Source organism: Hyperolius riggenbachi, chromosome 4 (assembly GCF_040937935.1).
Source record: "Hyperolius riggenbachi isolate aHypRig1 chromosome 4, aHypRig1.pri, whole genome shotgun sequence".
Classification (NCBI taxonomy): domain Eukaryota; kingdom Metazoa; phylum Chordata; class Amphibia; order Anura; family Hyperoliidae; genus Hyperolius; species Hyperolius riggenbachi.
The window spans coordinates 4,148,350-4,166,298 of record NC_090649.1 but is presented as its reverse complement, the minus strand read 5'-3'; the positions used below and the strand labels follow the sequence as shown (position 1 = coordinate 4,166,298).

At 50.3% G+C, this 17,949-nt stretch overlaps 1 protein-coding gene across 2 annotated transcripts in view; it reads left to right on the top strand.

The window, feature by feature from the left end:
- Positions 1 to 17,949, top strand: part of LOC137571115 (tyrosine-protein kinase-like) — a 188,617-nt gene that overhangs the window by 138,769 nt on the left and 31,899 nt on the right. The gene's annotated exons all lie outside the window — the stretch shown is intronic.

Here is a 17,949-nt window from a genome sequence, read left to right as displayed (position 1 = left end):
TGGTCACTGGGGGAGGGGCATCAGACACAGAACCCTGAAGAAGTACCTGAGAGGTGGGTCACTGGGGAAGGGGCATCAGACATGGGACCCTGAAGAAGTACCTGAGAGGTGGGTCACTGGGGGAGGGGCATCAGACATGGGACCCTGAAGAAGTACCTGAGAGGTGGGTCACTGGGGAGGGGCATCAGACATGGGACCCTGAAGAAGTTCCTGAGAGGTGGGTCACTGGGGGAGGGGCATCAGACAAGGGAACCTGAAGAAGTACCTGAGAGGTGGGTCACTGGGGGAGGGGCATCAGACATGGGACCCTGAAGAAGTACCTGAGAGGTGGGTCACTGAGGGAGGGGCATCAGACATGGGACCCTGAAGAAGTACCTGAGACGTGGGACACTGGGGAGGGGCGTCAGACATGGGACCCTGAAAAAGTACCTGAGAGGGGGGTCACTGGGGGAGGGGCATCAGACAGGGGACCCTGAAGAAGTACCTGAGAGGTGGGTCACTGGGGGAGGGGCATCAGATATGGGACCCTTAGTGACAAATTCCCAGACTGGCAATAAAACGCACTTCCAGGAAGTACACTGTCAATTTATCAAATAGCGCTGCAATATTCAAGTTATAGCAATTCAAATGCCCCAATATTGGACCATAGACTGAAAAGTTCAAACTTACTAGATAGTCTCTATGTATGCGCTTCTCTATGGGGTGTAGCAAATCCCTTCTGTAAAGTCTCTTTATATAGGTAGCGCTCCACAGTGATGATTGGTTAGAAGATAGAGAAGTCCCCTTTAGGACCGCACTCACCCGCTCAGGTGGACCACTGTCAGACTGGTCATAAACGTTTTGGGCGATTATCCGAGTTGGGATCGTTGAAGCCCTCTGTCCGTTATCCAGATGATGGCGTCCACAATGTGATTAGATGACTCCACTGGTAGTTAAATTTCCCCAGCGCTCCTCATAGAGGATATGTGAAAACATAGGTTTGGTACAGGCGTTTAGAGTGCCGCTCAGTTTCCGCTGTCCGTTCCTACTCCAAGGTGTTGTTCCTGGTTGTCCTGTGGCTCCACCTGACGCGTTTCGTCATCCGCGTGACTCATCAGGGGCGTTGGAGTAGGAACGGACAGCGGAAACTGAGCGGCACGGTCAACCTCTATAGGCCTTACCCGGGAGGCACGGGGGAGAGCCCGTTATTTACTCTAAAGGCCTGTACCAAACCTATGTTTCCACATATCCTCTATGAGGAGCGCTGGGGAAATTTAACTACCAGTGGAGTCATCTAATCACTTTGTGGACGCCATCATCTGGATAACGGACAGAGGGCTTCAACGATCCCAACTCGGATAAATGCCCAAAACGTTTATGACCAGTCTGACAGTGGTCCACCTGAGCGGGTGAGTACGGTCCTAAAGGGGACTTCTCTATCTTCTAACCAATCATCACTGTGGAGCGCTACCTATATAAAGAGACTTTACAGGAAGTACACTGCCCTAGTGGCGTGAAAAGGAACAATACGTGATTTCTAAAAACAGCCCTCTTACCCACAATGCACCGTGACAATCATATTCTTTTGGCAAAACATCGCTAACAACGATGGATTCCGGCAGCTTAACGCACACATACCGCATAAATAATGACCTCTGTCGAGTATTTAGCCAACACCTGCTGACAAGCCAAAGAAAAAATGATGAATACTACTCCACCAACAAGCACAGATGTCCTGGCACCCTAGACTCCGCCCTCCATGCATGCAGGCCTGGATTTACATCACAGGAGCCTATAGGCACAGATGTCCTGGCACCCTAGACTCCGCCCTCCATGCATGCAGGCCTGGATTTACCTCACAGGAGCCTATAGGCACAGCTGTCCTGGCACCCTAGACTCCGCCCTCCATGCATGCAGGCCAGGACTTACATCACGGGAGCCTATAGGCACAGATGTCCTGGCACCCTAGACTCCGCCCTCCATGCATGCAGGCCCAGATTTACCTCACAGGAGCCTATAGGCACAGATGTCCTGGCACCCTAGACTCCACCCTCCATGCATGCAGGCCCAGATTTACATCACAGGAGCCTATAGGCAGAGATGCCCTGGCACCCTAGACTCCACCCTCCATGCATGCAGGCCTGGATTTACATTACAGGAGCCTATAGGCACAGATGTCCTGGCACCCTAGACTCCGCCCTCCATGCATGCAGGTCCGGATTTACATCACAGGAGCCTATAGGCACAGATGTCCTAGCACCCCAGACTCCGCCCTTCATGCATGCTGGCCCGGATTTACATCACAGGAGCCTATAAGCACAGATGTCCTGGCACCCTAGACTCCGCCCTCCATGCATGCAGGCCCGGATTTACATCACAGGCACCTTTAGGCACAGATGTCCTAGCACCCTAGACTCCTCCCTCCATGCATGCAGGCCCGGATTTACATCACAGGAGCCTATAGGCACAGATGTCCTGGCACCCTAGACTCCGCCCTCCATGCATGCAGGCCCGGATTTACATCACAGGAGCCTATAGGCACAGATGTCCTGGCACCCTAGACTCCGCCCTCCATGCATGCAAGCCCTGGATTTACATCACAGGAGCCTATAGGCACAGATGTCCTGGCACCCTAGACTCCGCCCTCCATGCATGCAGGCCCGGATTTATCCCACAGGAGCCTATAGGCACAGGTGTCCTGGCACCCTAGACTCCGCCCTCCATACATGCAGGCCCGGATTTACATCACAGGAGCCTATAGGCACAGATATCCTGGCACCCTAGACTCCGCCCTCCATGCATGCAGGCCCGGATTTACCTCACAGGAGCCTATAGGCACAGATGTCCTGGCACCCTAGACTCCGCCCTCCATGCATGCAGGCCCGGATTTACCTCACAGGAGCCTATAGGCACAGATGTCCTGGCACCTTAGACTCCGCCTTAAATATAATAATGAATCATTGGTCTCACATGTATTTCGAAATGTAACAAATTCTTTATTTTAAGAGTTATCAAAGGTACTAAAATAGTTGGGGATAGGGAAAGCGGGGGGGGGGGGGGGGGGGGGGGGATAGAATTCATATAAAAACAATAAGCACGTTACGAAGCTATTTAATCCACTTTGCTGGCCAGCTTATTGATTTGAGAAACCATTCATGCATTCATCCATACAGACATACCAAAAGTAATCAAACTTGATCTAGGGTGGTACCACCGGGCTGTCTAGTGCACTATACGATAGATAATTATTATCTGATCAATTTTGATAGTCCTAGGCTGTTAACATGGTCGAATTGTTATTTCCCTATTAGTGAAAGTTCAGTTCAGTTTGTATTAGTAGGCAAGCAATAGGTAGATATCAATGCAGGATGGCTTTATAGCAGGGAAAGGCAAGCAGTTTTCTTAATAGAGAAGAGTAAGCATAACAGCTAAATGCAGTCCGGTACTGCCATCAGGTGGCAACGGATTAGTATCTCACCACTCCCTCTGGTTTTAGATCCTTACGAACGGCTGTCTGAAGGCTGTGGCTAGCTGAGGGGTTCACGCTGAGCGGCGGTGTGCGGACCCTGAGGCGGCTGCGTCCAGCCTGCTTCTTTCCCGGGTCTCCGCTGCCATCTTTCCTCCTCGCTTCAGCGTCTTCCGCATCTCAGATGTTCCATACAGTACGTAGGGTTTCCAGTCCTGGCCAGACGTGGTGTAGCTCCGCCCACCGACGCGTTTCACGCCGCTTGGGGCGTTTCCTCAGGGTGTGACGTCACCCCGCTCTACGCTTCTTTTATATTCAGTGTCGTCTCTCCTTTCTCAACTCTGATAGGACCAGGGATATGATGCAAGAGGAAGGAACTTTTTTCACACAAGAGTAGCATTTATTCAAGACCTGCCACTAGATGGCAATGAAGCAATAAAGAAGGTCAATTGATGCCTTATGCAGGCTTTTTATCCCCAAAACAGAACAAAATGATTTCTCTCCTTTTGGGTTCAAATCACTTCTATTGTGTTGAGAACTATCACAGGATACTGACATATATAGGGGGGATTCCACAAAACACCCCATATCATTCAACACAGCACATACATACTTTGCTGTTCAAATCCAGTGATATCAAATATATTTATCTATATGCTTCCAAGCGCAGGAAAGCCTTCAGATCTAGATCTCTATTGAGGCCATGCGGATACAAAGTCTTCAGCTTATATATCCACATCGGGTCCGTTAAAAATGGCGCCATTTATCGTAGTTAAAAAACGGCGCCCCATAGAGAACCACTATCGCTAGTTATTTTTCGTTTTTGACAGCTAAAAAATGGCGCCGGCTTTAAAAACGATATTTATCATTTATATTTATATTTGTATTGCTCCCAAACGATATTTATCGTTTTAACCCCTGCTTTGCTGCCCTTTGGAAAATATCTGCCTGCCGGCTTTAATGTTTAATAGCAAAGCCCCCTTAAAAGCTAAAAACACCAAATTTGCAGGGAATGTTAAGAAGAATATTGTGAACAAGAGGAAAAAAAAATCTTTCAAAAAGACCTTATAGTTTTTGAGAAAATCGATTTTGAATATTCTTCTTCTGACCGTGGGAAAATTAAACGCCCGCCGACTTTAGCGGTTAATAGCAAAGCCCCTTTAAATGTCAGAAACACCAAATGTGTAGGGAATGTTAAGAAAAATAGTGGGAACACGAAGAAAAAAAAATTGTTCAAAAAGACCTTATAGTTTTTGAGAAAATCGATCTTAAATCTTCAAAGGAAATGTAACTATTTAAATCGCGTACTGACATTCCCGTGGAAACTTTTTCTGCCGACTTTAGCAGTTAATAGCAAAGTCCCCTTAAATCCTAGCAACACCAAATTTGCAGGATATGTTAAAAAGATACTGGGAAACAATATTTAAAAAAAAAATTTGAAAAATTTTATTTATTTATTTTTTAAATTAAAATTTTTGGGTTATGTTCAGAGTGTGGGAAAAGTTTTGAAAAAAATGACGTGGGGTCCCCCCTCCCGAGCCTCTGTAACCCCTTGTCTCCCATGCAGGCTGGGATAGCCAGAATGCGGAGCCCCAGCCGACTGGGGCTTCGCACCCTGAGCTATACCAGCCCGCATGGTCCATGGTATGGGGGGGCTTCGGGGGGGAGGGGCGGCCAAGCCTTCCCCTCCCCCCCGGAGCCCTTGTCCAATCCATGGACAAGGGGCTCTTCCCCACCTCCGGTGCCCCAGGAGGAGGTGGGGGCGACGACTCCCTGGGGGGGGGGGTTCATGGTGGCATCTGGGAGTCCCCTTTAAGAAGGGGAACCCAGATGCCTGCCCCCCTCCCAGGAGAAATGAGTATAGGGCTACTTTGTACCCCTTACCCATTTCCACAAAGGGTTAAATGAAATAAAAACACAACAACGAGAAAAGTCCGATAATGTTCTAAATTAACCAGAAATACTTACCTGTACCTTTAAGAAAAAAATCCCACGTCAATTAGGTCCCACGACAGTATCCTCTATCTTGCGACCTTCAGTTACATGTTGATTGAAGATCTCCGCCGCCCCGACGCCACACACGCCGCCTCCGCCGCACTCACTGCTCTTAGCTATACTTAGTATAGCTAAGAGCAAAAAGCATCTTTAAATTTTAGCTCCAATGGTCCCCATTGGTTCCTTAACAGACCAATGGGGATCAGGAGGATCCCCATTGGTCGATAAGGAACCAATGGGGAGCCTTGGAGCCAAAATTTAAAGATGCTTTTTGTTCTCAGCTATACTAAGTATAGCTGAGAGTTGCGTCTATGCGTCTATATAGACGCATTAGCACTAGCTGCTGCTGCCCTCCCCGCCTCTCCCCACCTGTCACCCTCACCCATGCTGGCACCCATGGGTGCATTGGGTGTCAGCATGGGTGAGGGTGACAGGTGGGTGGAGGCAGGGAGGGCAGCGGCAGCTAGCGCTAATGCGTCTATATAGACGCATAGACGCAACTCTCAGCTATACTTAGTATAGCTGAGAGCAGTGCGGCGGAGGCGGCGTGTGTGGCGTCGGGGCGGCGGAGATCTTCAATCAACATGTATCAGAAGATCGCAAGATAGAGGATACTGTCGTGGGACCTGATTGGCGTGGGATTTTTTTCTTAAAGGTACAGGTAAGTATTTGTGGTTAATTTAGAACATTAAAGGACTTTTTTCGTTGTTGCGTTTTTATTTCATTTAACCCTTTGTGGAAATGGGTAAGGGGTACTCCTGCACCCCTATACTCATTTCTCCTGGGAGGGGGGTGGGCATCTGGGGGTCCCCTTCTTAAAGGGGACTCCCAGATGCCACCATGAACCCCCCCCCCAGGGAGTCGTCGCCCCCGCCTCCACCTGGGGCAAGGGAGGCGGGGAAGAGCCCCTTGTCCATGGATTGGATAAGGGGCTCCGGGGGGTAGGGGGAGGCTTGGCCGCCCCTCCCCCCCGGAGCCCCCCCATACCATGGACCATGCGGGCTGGTATAGCTCAGGGTGCGAAGCCCCAGTCGGCCGGGGCTCCGCATTCTGGCTATCCCAGCCTGCATGGGAGACAAGGGGTTACAGAGGCTCGGGAGGGGGGACCCCACGTCATTTTTTTTTTTTAAATTTGCTATCAAATTTTTTTTTTAATCTTCTGAGTGTGGGAAATAAATTTAAAAAAAAAATGACGTGGGGTCCCCCCCTCCCGAGCCTCTGTAACCCCTTGTCCTCCATGCAGGCTGGGATAGCCAGAATGCGGAGCCCCGGCCGACTGGGGCTTCGCACCCTGAGCTATACCAGCCCGCATGGTCCATGGTATGGGGGGGCTCTGGGGGGGAGGGGCGGCCAAGCCTCCCCCTCCCCCCGGAGCCCTTGTCCAATCCATGGACAAGGGGCTCTTCCCCACCTCCGGTGCCCCAGGAGGAGGTGGGGGCGACGACTCCCTGGGGGGGGGGTTCATGGTGGCATCTGGGAGTCCCCTTTAAGAAGGGGACCCACAGATGCCCACCCCCCTCCCAGGAAAAATGAGTATAGGGCTACTTTGTACCCCTTCCACATTTCAACAAAGGGTTAAATGAAATAAAAACACAACCACGAGAAAAGTATTTTAATAATCTTAATTAACCACAAATACTTACCTGTACCTTTAAAAAAAATGTTCCCACGCCAATATATCCTCGGAAATGATCCAACGAATAACAATATCCTCTTATCTTGCGATCTTCAAATAGCTTGATTGCAGATCTCCCACGCCAATTAAAATACTATACCCTACAATGCGTCCTGCGTAGGGACGCATAGCACGGCTCCCGCTGTCCTCCCCGCCTCCTCACCTGTCACCCTCACCTAGCCTGGCACCTGGTGCACCCATGGGTGCCACCCTAGGTGAGGGTGACAGGTGCAGGCAGGCGGGGAGAGACAGCGGAGCTGGCAGCTATACGTCCGCACAGGACGCATCCTAAGGTATAGTAACCGGCTCATAAATCAGCCGGTTCTTTTTGTATTGAATCAAATGAATCGATTCATTTGATTCAATACAAAAAGAACCGGCTGATTTATGAGCCGGTTACTATACCTTAGGATGCGTCCTGTGCGGACGTATAGCTGCCAGCTCCGCTGTCTCTCCCCGCCTGCCTGCACCTGTCACCCTCACCTAGGGTGGCACCCATGGGTGCACCAGGTGCCAGGCTAGGTGAGGGTGACAGGTGAGGAGGCGGGGAGGACAGCGGGAGCCGTGCTATGCGTCCCTACGCAGGACGCATTGTAGGGTATAGTATTTTAATTGGCGTGGGAGATCTGCAATCAAGCTATTTGAAGATCGCAAGATAAGAGGATATTGTTATTCGTTGGATCATTTCCGAGGATATATTGGCGTGGGAACATTTTTTTAAAGGTACAGGTAAGTATTTGTGGTTAATTAAGATTATTAAAATACTTTTCTCGTGGTTGTGTTTTTATTTCATTTAACCCTTTGTTGAAATGGGGAAGGGGTACAAAGTAGCCCTATACTCATTTCTCCTGGGAGGGGGGTGGGCATCTGTGGGTCCCCTTCTTAAAGGGGACTCCCAGATGCCACCATGAACCCCCCCCCCCCAGGGAGTCGTCGCCCCCACCTCCTCCTGGGGCACCGGAGGTGGGGAAGAGCCCCTTGTCCATGGATTGGACAAGGGCTCCGGGGGGGAGGGGGAGGCTTGGCCGCCCCTCCCCCCCAGAGCCCCCCCATACCATGGACCATGCGGGCTGGTATAGCTCAGGGTGCGAAGCCCCAGTCGGCCGGGGCTCCGCATTCTGGCTATCCCAGCCTGCATGGGGGACAAGGGGTTACAGAGGCTCGGGAGGGGGGGACCCCACGTCGTTTTTTTTTTTAAATTTATTTCCCACACTCAGAAGATTAAAAAAAAAATTTGATAGCAAATTTAAAAAAAAAAATGACGTGGGGTCCCCCCTCCCGAGCCTCTGTAACCCCTTGTCTCCCATGCAGGCTGGGATAGCCAGAATGCGGAGCCCCGGCCGACTGGGGCTTCGCACCCTGAGCTATACCAGCCCGCATGGTCCATGGTATGGGGGGGCTCCGGGGGGGAGGGGCGGCCAAGCCTCCCCCTACCCCCCGGAGCCCCTTGTCCAATCCATGGACAAGGGGCTCTTCCCCGCCTCCCTTGCCCCAGGTGGAGGCGGGGGCGACGACTCCCTGGGGGGGGTTCATGGTGGCATCTGGGAGTCCCCTTTAAGAAGGGGACCCCCAGATGCCCACCCCCCTCCCAGGAGAAATGAGTATAGGGGTGCAGGAGTACCCCTTACCCATTTCCACAAAGGGTTAAATGAAATAAAAACGCAACAACGAAAAAAGTCCTTTAATGTTCTAAATTAACCACAAATACTTACCTGTACCTTTAAGAAAAAAATCCCACGCCAATCAGGTCCCACGACAGTATCCTCTATCTTGCGATCTTCTGATACATGTTGATTGAAGATCTCCGCCGCTCCGACGCCACACACGCCGCCTCCGCCGCACTGCTCTCAGCTATACTAAGTATAGCTGAGAGTTGCGTCTATGCATCTATACAGACGCATTAGCGCTAGCTGCCGCTGCCCTCCCTGCCTCCACCCACCTGTCACCCTCACCCATGCTGACACCCAATGCACCCATGGGTGCCAGCATGGGTGAGGGTGACAGGTGGGGGGAGGCGGGGAGGGCAGCGGCAGCTAGCGCTAATGCGTCTATATAGATGCATTGACGCAACTCTCAGCTATACTAAGTATAGCTGAGAACAAAAAGCATCTTTAAATTTTGGCTCCAAGGCTCCCCATTGGTTCCTTATCGACCAATGGGGATCCTCCTGATCCCCATTGGTCTGTTAAGGAACCAATGGGGACCATTGGAGCTAAAATTTAAAGATGCTTTTTGCTCTTAGCTATACTAAGTATAGCTAAGAGCAGTGAGTGCGGCGGAGGCGGCGTGTGTGGCGTCGGGGCGGCGGGGCGGCGGAGATCTTCAATCAACATGTAACTGAAGGTCGCAAGATGGAGGATACTGTCGTGGGACCTAATTGACGTGGGATTTTTTTCTTAAAGGTACAGGTAAGTATTTCTGTTTAATTTAGAACATTAAAGGACTTTTCTCGTTGTTGTGTTTTTATTTCATTTAACCCTTTATGGAAATGGGTAAGGGGTACTCCTGCTAGTGTTGGGCGAACATCTAGATGTTCGGGTTCGGGCCGAACAGGCCGAACATGGCCGCGATGTTCGGGTGTTCGACCCGAACTCCGAACATAATGGAAGTCAATGGGGACCCGAACTTTTGTGGTTTGTAAAGCCTCCTTACATGCTACATACCCCAAATTTACAGGGTATGTGCACCTTGGGAGTGGGTACAAGAGGAAAAAAAAATTAGCAAAAAGAGCTTATAGTTTTTGAGAAAATCGATTTTAAAGTTTCAAAGGGAAAACTGTCTTTTAAATGCGGGAAATGTCTGTTTTCTTTGCACAGGTAACATGTTTTTTGTCGGCATGCAGTCATAAATGTAATACATATAAGAGGTTCCAGGAAAAGGGACCGGTAACGCTAACCCAGCAGCAGCACACGTGATGGAACAGGAGGAGGGTGGCGCAGGAGGAGAAGAAGGCCACGCTTTGTGAGACACAACAACCCCGGCCTTGCATGAGGGCAAGAAGCGTGCGGATAGCATGCTTTGTACCGCCATGCAGTCATAAATGTAATAAAGATAAGTGGTTCAATAAACAGGGACCACGCGGCAACGCTAACCCAGCAGCAGCAGACGTGATGGAACAGGAGCAGGCGCAGGAGGAGAAGGCCACGCTTTGTGAGACACAACAACCCAGGCCTTGCATGAGGGCAAGAAGCGTGCGGATAGCATGCTTTGTACCGCCATGCAGTCATAAATGTAATAAAGATAAGTGGTTCAATAAACAGGGACCACGCGGCAACGCTAACCCAGCAGCAGCAGACGTGATGGAACAGGAGCAGGCGCAGGAGGAGAAGGCCACGCTTTGTGAGACACAACAACCCAGGCCTTGCATGTGGACAAAAAGCGTGCGGATATAGCAGCAATGCTTTTTGCCGCCATGCAGTCATAAATGTAATACAGATGAGAGGTTCAATAAACAGGGCCCGAAAACGCAACACCATCCCAGATGTTCATTGGTCATGTTACTTGGTTGGGGTCCTGGAGTGTTGCGTAGTCATTTCCAATCCAGGATTGATTCATTTTAATTTGAGTCAGACGGTCTGCATTTTCTGTAGAGAGGCGGATACGCCGATCTGTGACGATGCCTCCGGCAGCACTGAAACAGCGTTCCGACATAACGCTGGCTGCCGGGCAAGCCAGCACCTCTATTGCGTACATTGCCAGTTCGTGCCAGGTGTCTAGCTTCGATACCCAATAGTTGAAGGGTGCAGATGGATGGTTCGACACAGCTACGCCATCTGACATGTAGTCCTTGACCATCTTCTCCAGGCGATCGGTGTTGGAGGTGGATCTGCACGCTTGCTGTTCAGTGGGCTGCGGCTGCATGGGTGTCAGAAAATTTTCCCACTCCAAGGACACTGCCGATACCATTCCCTTTTGGGTACTAGCTGCGGCTTGCGTTGTTTGCTGCCCTCCTGGTCGTCCTGGGTTTGCGGAAGTCAGTCTGTCTGCGTACAACTGGCTAGAGGAGGGGGAGGATGTCAATCTCCTCTCTAAAGTCTCCACAAGGGCCTGCTGGTATTCTTCCATTTTGACCTGTCTGACTCTTTCTTCAAGCAGTTTTGGAACATTGTGTTTGTACCGTGGATCCAGAAGGGTATAAACCCAGTAATTGGTGTTGTCCAGAATGCGCACAATGCGTGGGTCACGTTCAATGCAGTCTAGCATGAATTGAGCCATGTGTGCCAGAGTCCTACCAGAATCCTCATCATCCTCTTGTGAGCGTTGTGATAGTTGTTGTGATGCATCATAGTCGTCACCTTCCTCCTGGTCTGCTTCTGCTGACCATTCGCGTTGAATTGTGGAAGTCCAACGTGCACCGCTCTGGCCCTCGTCAGTGGTGGCATGAAATTCCTGCTCCAACTCCAGCTGTTCCTCCTCCTCTTCTTCGTCATAGCTGCTGGGGCCAGCGTTCCCTGAGGCGGATGGCCTGATGTTGGTACCATCACGCTGATCGTTTTCTCCTTCAGATTCCCCCAGTTGCATCATGACAGCTGTTTCCTTGATTTTTAACATCGACCTCTTCAGTAAACACAGCAGTGGTATGGTAATGCTGACTGAAGAGTTGTCACTGCTCACAAGCAACGTGGATTGCTCAAAATTTTGGAGGACTTGGCAGAGGTCCAACATGTTGGCCCAATCGGATCCACAGAAGCTTGGCAGCTGGCCGGATGCGCCTCGGTACTGCGCCGTCATGTACTGGACCACTGCACTCTTCTGCTCGCAAAAGCGTGCTAGCATGTGCAGCGTAGAATTCCAGCGCGTAGGGACATCACACAGCAAGCGATGGTGGGGGAGATTGAAGCGCTCCTGCATCTTGGCGAGTGCCCCCGAAGCAGTACTGGAATTTCTACAATGTTTGGCCTCTCGTCGCACCTTCAACAGAAGATCGGCCACGCCTGGGTATGTCCTCAGGAACCGCTGAACTACTAGGTTCATCACGTGCGCCAGGCAAGGGATGTGTGTCAGCTTAGCCAACCTTAAAGCATGAATGAGATTACTCCCATTATCACACACAACCATGCCCGGTTTCAGGTCCAGCGGTGCCAGCCACAAATCCGTCTGTTCCTTTATTCCCCTCCAAATTTCCTCCCCTGTGTGCTGCTTATCCCCAAGGCAGATTAGCTTCAGCAACGCTTGCTGACGCATGCCAACAGCTGTGCTGCACTGCTTCCACGATCCTACTGCTGCTGGGTTAGCGTTTCCGGATGAGGTACAGCTTTGAGATGCGTTGGAGGAGAAGGAGTCAGAGAGGTAGGTGCTGCTGTTATCCAGTGGGAGGGACGGCGGTGCAGCTGTTTGTGGCGTGGGCAACACCCGTGCCGTAGCAGGTGAGGAATCGCTGCCAGGCTCCACAAGGTTCACCCAGTGCGCGGTAAGGGAGATGTATCGACCCTGGCCGAACGCACTCGTCCAGGTGTCAGTGGTGAGGTGAACCTTGCAGGCAACGGCATTCTTCAAGCTTCGGGTTATTTTGCTGACCACGTGCTCATGCAACTCAGGCACTGCAGAGCGTGCAAAAAGGTAGCGGCTGGGAACCACGTAACGTGGGATGGCCACTGACATCATGCCCTTGAAGCTGTTTGTCTCCACCAATCGATATGGCAGCATTTCGCAGGCCAGAAGCTTGGCTATGCTGGCTGTTACTGCCACGGCCCGGGGGTCATTTGCTGGCAATTTCCTCTTGCGCTCAAACATCTCCGACACAGACAACTGAACCGTAGCGCTGCACACGGAAGGGCTGTTGGTTGTTGTGTTTGATGAACACTGGGAGACCTCAAGAGCACTACTCCGGAAAGTGACAGTGTCAGCGTCGTCTGATGTTTGTGAATGTTGTGAACCACGCAATGGCTGGGCTACTGCTGCTGCTGAGGCGGGTCTGGTGAACCCAAGGGAGGCAGTGTTGTTTCTGGTACCCTGTCCTGACGCGTTTGCCCAAAGAGTGGGATGTTTGGATAGCATGTGACGGCTCATGCTGGTGGTGGAGAGGTTGTTAATATTTTTCCCCCTGCTCAGGCGGGTCTTGCACACCTTGCAAATCGCCATGGTAACATCCTCAGTGCAGTCTTCAAAGAAAGCCCAGACTTTGGAGCACCTGCCTTGCTGGCGATTTCTGTTTGCTCCTCTTTTGCCTCTCACTTGAACTTCCACGCTTGTGGTGCCTGAAATTGCGCGCCGCCTACCTTGTGGCACAAGGCGAACTCGTGCAGCAGTGTGTTCTTCAACAGACTCATCTGTGCTGCTGCTACGACGGCGATGTTCTCGTTCACAAACAAAATCTGGGTCTCTGTCCACATTGTCCATACCCTCCTCTTCCATCTCCTCAAACTCGTCATATGTCATTGTGGGCCACCGCCGTGGAGTAGAGCTCCCCACAACAACCTCTGCGCAGCACACTCCAACGTCGTCTTCCAGATCTTGTCGGCCGACCTCCTGCAATTGCAACCCCTCCTGCCCAAATTGCTCTGGGATTTGGGTTTCCGAGTCCTCTTCGGACTCGCCTTGTATTTCAGTGCGCGGTGCATTTCCCACAGTTAACGGTTGTGAATCCAGGCACAACATTTCTGGCTGTTCCATTGACCTTTGAAAGGTGGAAGTTTGTTGGGCTGGGAATAGCTCCTGCGAATACCCCATTGTGTCCTGAGGTAATTCATCGGACTGGTTATCTGGCAGTTGTGTGCGTGGTGTCGCTGCCGGTTGTGTCAGCTTTGTGCCCACTGGCTCCTTGTAACTGGCTGAGGACTCGGACCTCGTGCGTGATGTGCTGGTGCTGCTTAACCCACTGCTGGACGCTTGAGAGGTCATCCAAGTAATTATCTGGTCCTGTTCTTTTGGATTTGTGAGGGTTGTTGTCCTGGACAACATGGGCGGTATTGAGTGGGTTTTCTTGGGTGCTCCCCTGTGGCCTGTACGTGAACCGTCAGGGGAAACACCTCTTCCCTTGCCCCTCCCTCTTTCACCGGATTTCTTCCTCATTTCACTTATCCTTACAGTACACGCTGACTGGCAGCAGTACAGTGGCAGTACAGAAATGCTATACAGTACCACTATTCCCAGCAGCGACACAGAGCACAATGCTATACAGTGACGGGTGAGCGGTGTACCACTATTCCCAGCAGCGACACAGAGCACAATGCTATACAGTGACGGGTGAGCGGTGTACCACTATTCCCAGCAGCGACACAGAGCACAATGCTATACAGTGACGGGTGAGCGGTGTACCACTATTCCCAGCAGCGACACAGAGCACAATGCTATACAGTGGCGAACGAGCGGTGTACCACTATTCCCAGCAGACACAGAACAGTACACAGAATGCTATATAGTGTGGCTGAACGAGCGGTGTACCACTATTCCCAGCAGACACAGAACAGTACACAGAATGCTATATAGTGTGGCTGAACGAGCGGTGTACTACTGTTCCCAGCAGACACAGAACAGTACACAGAATGCTATATAGTGTGGCTGAACGAGCGGTGTACTACTGTTCCCAGCAGACACAGAACAGTACACAGAATGCTATATAGTGTGGCTGAACGAGCGGTGTACCACTGTTCCCAGCAGACACAGAACAGTACACAGAATGCTATATAGTGTGGCTGAACGAGCGGTGTACCACTATTCCCAGCAGACACAGAACAGTACACAGAATGCTATATAGTGTGGCTGAACGAGCGGTGTACCACTATTCCCAGCAGACACAGAATGCTATATAGTGTGGCTGAACGAGCGGTGTACTACTGTTCCCAGCAGACACAGAACAGTACACAGAATGCTATATAGTGTGGCTGAACGAGCGGTGTACTACTGTTCCCAGCAGACACAGAACAGTACACAGAATGCTATATAGTGTGGCTGAACGAGCGGTGTACCACTATTCCCAGCAGACACAGAACAGTACACAGAATGCTATATAGTGTGGCTGAACGAGCGGTGTACCACTATTCCCAGCAGACACAGAACAGTACACAGAATGCTATATAGTGTGGCTGAACGAGCGGTGTACCACTGTTCCCAGCAGACACAGAACAGTACACAGAATGCTATATAGTGTGGCTGAACGAGCGGTGTACTACTGTTCCCAGCAGACACAGAACAGTACACAGAATGCTATATAGTGTGGCTGAACGAGCGGTGTACTACTGTTCCCAGCAGACACAGAACAGTACACAGAATGCTATATAGTGTGGCTGAACGAGCGGTGTACTACTGTTCCCAGCAGACACAGAACAGTACACAGAATGCTATATAGTGTGGCTGAACGAGCGGTGTACTACTGTTCCCAGCAGACACAGAACAGTACACAGAATGCTATATAGTGTGGCTGAACGAGCGGTGTACTACTGTTCCCAGCAGACACAGAACAGTACACAGAATGCTATATAGTGTGGCTGAACGAGCGGTGTACTACTGTTCCCAGCAGACACAGAACAGTACACAGAATGCTATATAGTGTGGCTGAACGAGCGGTGTACCACTGTTCCCAGCAGACACAGAACAGTACACAGAATGCTATATAGTGTGGCTGAACGAGCGGTGTACTACTGTTCCCAGCAGACACAGAACAGTACACAGAATGCTATATAGTGTGGCTGAACGAGCGGTGTACTACTGTTCCCAGCAGACACAGAACAGTACACAGAATGCTATATAGTGTGGCTGAACGAGCGGTGTACTACTGTTCCCAGCAGACACAGAACAGTACACAGAATGCTATATAGTGTGGCTGAACGAGCGGTGTACCACTGTTCCCAGCAGACACAGAACAGTACACAGAATGCTATATAGTGTGGCTGAACGAGCGGTGTACTACTGTTCCCAGCAGTGACACACAATGACTGGGGGGGACCCTGGCTAGCGTGGCTGGAGCGCGAACTACCCTGCCTGCCTACCCAAAGCTAAACCCACAGACAAATGGCGGAGATATGACGTGGTTCGGGTATTTATTTACCCGAACCACGTGACAGTTCGGCCAATCAGAGCGCGTTCGGGTCCGAACCACGTGACCCGTTCGGCCAATCACAGCGCTAGCCGAACGTTCGGGGAACGTTCGGCCATGCGCTCTTAGTTCGGCCATATGGCCGAACGGTTTGGCCGAGCACCGTCAGGTTTTCGGCCGAACTCGAACATCACCCGAACAGGGTGATTTTCTGCAGAACCCGAACAGTGGCGAACACTGTTCGCCCAACACTAACTCCTGCACCCCTATACTCATTTCTCCTGGGAGGGGGGCAGGCATCTGGGTTCCCCTTCTTAAAGGGGACTCCCAGATGCCACCATGAACCCCCCCCCCCCAGGGAGTCGTCGCCCCCACCTCCTCCTGGGGCACCGGAGGTGGGGAAGAGCCCCTTGTCCATGGATTGGACAAGGGCTCCGGGGGGGAGGGGAAGGCTTGGCCGCCCCTCCCCCCCGAAGCCCCCCCATACCATGGACCATGCGGGCTGGTATAGCTCAGGGTGCGAAGCCCCAGTCGGCTGGGGCTCCGCATTCTGGCTATCCCAGCCTGCATGGGAGACAAGGGGTTACAGAGGCTCGGGAGGGGGGACCCCACGTCATTTTTTTCAAAACTTTTCCCACACTCTGAACATAACCCAAAAATTTTAATTTAAAAAAAAAAAAATTTTTCAATTTTTTTTTTAAAATATTGTTTCCCAGTATCTTTTTAACATATCCTGCAAATTTGGTGTTGCTAGGATTTAAGGGGACTTTGCTATTAACTGCTAAAGTCGGCAGAAAAAGTTTCCATGGGAATGTCAGTACGCGATTTAAATAGTTACATTTCCTTTGAAGATTTAAGATCGATTTTCTCAAAAACTATAAGGTCTTTTTGAACAATTTTTTTTTCTTCGTGTTCCCACTATTTTTCTTAACATTCCCTACACATTTGGTGTTTCTGACATTTAAAGGGGCTTTGCTATTAACCGCTAAAGTCGGCGGGCGTTTAATTTTCCCACGGTCAGAAGAAGAATATTCAAAATCGATTTTCTCAAAAACTATAAGGTCTTTTTGAAAGATTTTTTTTTCCTCTTGTTCACAATATTCTTCTTAACATTACCTGCAAATTTGGTGTTTTTAGCTTTTAAGGGGGCTTTGCTATTAAACATTAAAGCCGGCGGGCAGATATTTTCCAAAGGGCAGCAAAGCAGGGCTTAAAATGATAAATATCGTTCAGGCAGGACCCAAAAAAAAAAAAAACAGTTTTAAAACGATAAATTTCGCTCTGCACTATTTTAACCTTTAAAACGATAAATATCCGGCGCCATTTTTAACTAGACGCATCCACATGGCCTCCTTACAGTAAAGCAAGTCATCAAAGTCACCTCTTCGGGCTGAAACATTTAGCTTGTAGAGCCCCTTAACCACCGTGCCCTCTAGGCTACCTCCATGTACCTCAGCGTAATGTGCTGCAAGCTGACTTTTTTCCTCATCGCCATCCTCAATATAGCGTAGATGCTCCAAAACCCTTTCTTTTAACATTCTTTTGGTTTTTCCTACATATTTAAGTTTGCAGGGACATTGAATCATATAAATTACTCTCTTAGTTTGACAGTTAATGTGGGATCTTATTTCATAGGTTTTGTTCTCAGAGCTATTAGTGAAAGTTTTATTGTCATGTCTACTGATAAATGGACATAGTTTACACTTTCCACATCTAAAGGTCCCATTAGGGGTCATCTTGTTTAACCAAGTAGTATTGTCTCTCACATATTCGCTATGGACCAATTTATCTTTTAGATTTTGTGCCCGTCGTGCGGTCAATAGTGGTCTCGGACCTATGATTTGCGCTATTTCTGGGGAT